The sequence below is a fragment of the Pollicipes pollicipes genome, unplaced genomic scaffold, assembly GCF_011947565.3.
Source record: "Pollicipes pollicipes isolate AB1234 unplaced genomic scaffold, Ppol_2.1 Scaffold_4295;HRSCAF=5057_pilon_pilon_pilon, whole genome shotgun sequence".
In the NCBI taxonomy this organism is placed as follows: domain Eukaryota; kingdom Metazoa; phylum Arthropoda; class Thecostraca; order Pollicipedomorpha; family Pollicipedidae; genus Pollicipes; species Pollicipes pollicipes.
In genome coordinates, this window is record NW_023596461.1 from 26,398,574 (window position 1) to 26,403,436 (window position 4,863).

The 4,863-nt window shown below is 51.3% G+C and overlaps 1 long non-coding RNA gene across 2 annotated transcripts; it reads right to left on the bottom strand.

Moving 5' to 3' along the window:
- Positions 1-1,735: 1,735 nt before the first annotated feature.
- Positions 1,736-4,694, bottom strand: LOC119097023 (uncharacterized). Of its 2 annotated transcripts, none has more exons than XR_005094117.1 (3): positions 4,581-4,694; positions 3,928-4,006; positions 1,736-1,752 (listed from the first exon to the last, which is right to left on the bottom strand). It is a non-coding gene; the product is annotated as an uncharacterized LOC119097023 (long non-coding RNA). The 2 variants fall into 2 exon arrangements; XR_005094116.1 differs by lacking the exon at positions 1,736-1,752 and adding an exon at positions 1,903-2,513.
- Positions 4,695-4,863: the final 169 nt, after the last annotated feature.

Here is a 4,863-nt window from a genome sequence, read left to right on the forward strand (position 1 = left end):
CTACACTCTGTCGGGAGACAATATGTTAACTTGCTTGGATACCCTCGATCGTTCAGGGACCCTCCACACTGGGTCTTGATGCTTGTTGTTTGAATGAAGGGCCCTACTCTCTTGTCGGGGCCCTATCTGATAATCTGCTCGGGCACACGGAATGGAGGACCTTACGCTCCTGTTGGGGTCTTATCTGCTAATCCGATCTGTTAAACTCGATCGTTCGGGGGCCCTCTACATTATGTCGTGGGCATCTCTCATTTGAATGGAGGGGTCTGTGCTCTTGTCAGGGGTCTCATTTATTAACCTACTTGGTCACACTCGATCGTTCGGGGCCCTCCACACTGTGTCTTGGATAATTCCTATTTGAATGAAGGGTCACTACGCAATGGTCGGGGTCCCATCTGTTTACCTCCTCGAGCACACCGGATGTTATGGGGCCCTGCACATTGGGTGTTGATATTTGAATGCGTACGTTCTTCGTTCCTGTCACGGGCCATCTGATGACTCCGTAGTCTGGGTGAACGGGATAATGTCCATGAGTTGTTAACTTTTTTAGATATAACATTCCCGCTCGTTTGCCTTTAAAGTTGAAACTAAATCTCGACATGACATTCTGTTAGTTTAATTAGAACACTTCTGAGCTAGTAGCGTTTGCGTGTTCTCTGTCTTTCGACGTTGAATTGAATCTCAAAGGCTCAGCAAAACTGGCGGTTCGCTACAGATTCCACTAATATTTGGACTGGTTCTTTGTTATTGGATGGTTGCGATGTCTGTGTGTCGGTTAACATTTTTAATCATACTCCATCCCTTTTTACCCTAACAACACCTGGAAGGCCGAAGCCGACCCTTTGTTCCTGATTCAAGCTATATTTGACAGGTTATTTTATATGGTGACGGTACGATCCTTTGAGTTTATTGCATCTTGAGTCAGAGCGCTCCTTATCGTTTGACCAAAAATAACACCGTCAATGGCGAGCAAAATTCGCTGGTTGTTCCAAAGTCCAAAACAAAGAGGGTTTCCAAGGCTTCCCGATTCAAGACGCATTTCGATATGACCTAGGTTATGGTATCATTTCGAGGATTCGAAGCTGGTAAGTTTTCATAATAGCGTCCTCCTGCGTTTGGCCTTGGAGGTCCACTTAAATTGGCAACTTAATCCAGACACATGCTACAATAGGCACAAACTGCTGGCACTATTTCAATATTTCGCAATGATTAGTTTTTTTCTTATAGCGTTCTCCTTCACTGCAACATGAATTTCTCCTTGAAAGTCGAGGTACGTTAATAGTTTATATTCTAGATTTATTTAGGTGTTGGCTGGCCAAAAACAGCGTTTCCAGTTTATAAAACTTGTCTCTAATTATGACTTAAGAGCTTTGCTTTCTGTCGTTACTCATCACGACGTAATTTGGAATGTTCACTTGATCTCTGGCGATCCAACGACCAGAGCGATTGAAAAATTGGCTTCAGAATCCTGACGTCCGAGGCCAAAATAAACTATTAGACCATTTGCACTCAAATGTAAGATGGCCTCAACGTAAATGGCAAAATACGTCACCAACTTCAAGAGCATAAACCCAGCCCCATTCCTTGCGTTTCCTGCGTCGGTCTGTGCCACTCACCGGGTCGATTGGTGATCTGGTTCAGCTGGAGACCCTGCAGGTCCACTATGACCCGCTGCGACCGACAAAACGCCCGAGGCGGCAGCTCTGCTCCGTCGCAGTCTGCCCGCAGTCTGAATTCTCCAGAACCTGCAGACTGTCATTCAACCGTGGCAGCAAGTACATCGCTGATGTGAGCAGTAGAATCCAGTAGAGACCATATTTAAACCGCAATGCGATCTATTTTTTTGCGAGCGAGGTGTCAAGACATATTTCCAGGTGGCACAAGTTCACCAAAAAGGTGTGCATCATGTGGGTAGTACCTGTATTAGCATACATGGTTATCAAACGTTCCGACCAGTCCGTTTGCAACAGAAGTTTTATTTGAGTACCAAGCATTTCAGTCTCTTTCGTTCTGAAACAGACACTTATTTTGCAGAGCTTCTATTGTTAGAATGGGCGCAGCTGGCGGCAATCCGTGTTAACTTGTCTTTGCCTATTTCATCGCTTTTGAACGCATTCTAAAGCTGTATTTCGCAGCTTAGAAACCGATATGCTGCCTTAGGATTCTGCGAACTACGCAAAAACGGAAAGCAACACTGTCCTAGCCCACGCGTAAAAACCCATGCGATTATTTAATGGAAGTTCTGACGTACGGCAGTTTCCAACGCAACTCATCGATCGCGACACAGATTAGTAAGCTCCCAGGTTTCTGCGACTTGTTCCTGAGACGTTTTTTTCTGACGGAATGCTTGTTCCAGCTTCTATTTGCTGCAGTGGCGACAATGTGTCTCGGCGCGCGCTCGTCCGCCGCGGCGGCTCGGTTGGTCAGAGCGCACGCGCTCCGATTCATCCACCCGTGGTGGGGTGTGTTCGAGTCACTTTAGGTGCTCATTGCTTCTTCCTGACTGAGGTAACCTGTTGCCAACAGTAGCGGCCACGCTAAAGGTTCGGTGACGTCAAAGGGCAGGGCGGACTGTGCTGGGAATGGCGCCACGTTAAGCTTCGCAGTTAAACTCAGCTCTTGATTCGTAAATTTACGATCAGGTGGTGTGGTCAGGGCGTGTGCAACAAGGAACGCTTTGTGTGGACACTGATCCCAGAAACACGTCCAGTAAGAAGTGGCACAGGACAAACGATTGCTTTTCTCGTTTTCAGCCAACTGCCCTAGGGGCATTGCCTATTACAATGTATTCGACGGCGACGCGTAGTGAGCACGGGCTGCTCGCTGCGGCCTGAGAGCGGAACGGTACACATGGCGTGCTCACCCGAACTGAGAGCGGGACGATACACATGGCGTGCTCACCCGAACTGAGAGCGGGACGGTACACATGGCGTGCTCACCCGAACTGAGAGCAGGACGGTACACATGGCGTGCTCACCCGGACTGAGAGCGGGACGATACACATGGCGTGCTCACCCGAACTGAGAGCGGAACCGTACACATGGCGTGCTCACCCGAACTGAGAGCAGGACGGTACACATGGCGTGCTCACCCGAACTGAGAGCGGGACGATACACATGGCGTGTTCACCCGAACTGAGAGCGGTACGGTACACATGGAGTGCTCACCCGAACTGAGAGCGGGACGATACACATGGCGTGTTCGCCCGAACTGAGAGCGGGACGGTACACATGGCGTGCTCACCCGAACTGAGAGCGGGACGGTACACATGGCGTGCTCACCCGAACTGAGATCGGGACGGTACACATGGCGTGCTCACCCGAACTGAGAGCGGGACGACACACATGGCGTGATCACCCGAACTGAGAGCGGGACGGTACACATGGCGTGCTCACCCGAACTGAGAGCGGGACGACACACACGGCGTGTTCTCCCGAACTGTGAGCGGGACGATACACATGGCGTGCTCACCCGAACTGAGAGCGGGACGGTACACATGGCGTGCTCACCCGAACTGAGAGCGGGACGGTACACATGGCGTGCTCACCCGAACTGAGAGCGGGGCGGTACACATGGTGCACTCACCCGAACTGTGAGCGGGACGATACACATGGCGTGTTCACCCAAACTGAGAGCGGGACGGTACACACGGCGTGCTCACCCGAACTGAGAGCGGGACGGTACACATGGAGTGTTCACCCGAACTGAGAGCGGGACGGTACACACGGCGTGCTCACCCGAACTGAGAGCGGGACGGTACACATGGCGTGCTCACTCGAACTGAGAGCGGGACGGTGCGTATGGCGTGCTCACCCGATCTGAGAGCGAGACGGTGCATATGGGGTGCTCACCCGAACTGAGAGTGGGACGGTACAAATGGCGCGCTCACTCGAACTGAGAGCGGGACGGAACACACGGCGCGCTCACCCGAACTGGACGAGGTCGACCCGGCTCGCGCACTGCATCAGGCCTCTCATGTCTAGGCCACCCATGTTGAAGATGTAAACTGCGGGCGGAAAAATTTACACATCTGTATTTGTGTCTTTCTTGCAGGTAAGCAAGGCATGCAGGAAGTGCCTTTTCTGGCGGTATGGTTCGACGGCGAGAAGAAGCCCTTTTGCGAGCAGGCTTGGCTGCACTGCTGCTCGCTGCTCAGTCGTTGAAGTTGGCTCGGTGATCACGTAATCGCATTCCCACAAAGGTAAGTGCCCTTACGCTCTTATGCTCACTAATGCACACACATTACCACGCCACACCCGTGGCTATGAGTGGAGACCATCCATTCCATCAAGGTAATGTGCCTAAACACTCTGTTATAATTTGAGCTTCATAGCTCTTGGCTTAAAATCTCTCATGGTAATACGTTGGAGAAAAATCCAAAATTACTCACAAATTCCACGACTCTCTTTCACGTGATTTAGTGGTGAAGCAGAAATGCGCGGAGGAAAGCTGTCCATATGCACGCATGCAAATCATGCAAGAACACATATTTGCAAGAATCGCTCCCGTAAGCAGGTTCCACGATTCTGTTAGGCGCGTGGCAGTGCCGTTACGCCGGTTAGGCCACCCAATGAGCGAACCTCTGTGGCCGCCCCGATCGACGCCGCAGCTGCCGTGGGGGAAGAACCTGCGGATCACCTCCGGAGCAGCCCAGTCGCGCGTGTCGTTGACACGATGACGCCGCCTCCACTCCATGGACTGCCGACAAGGTGTTCGCAGCCGTATGTCGTATCATTGGAAAGTGAAGTACGGAGACTAATGACGTTCGTAGATAACTACAGCTTTATTGTTATACGGACATCACGATTTGCGGCGCGGATTAGAGCCTGGAGCTGCATGCGTGCATAACTGGACGAGTGCCAG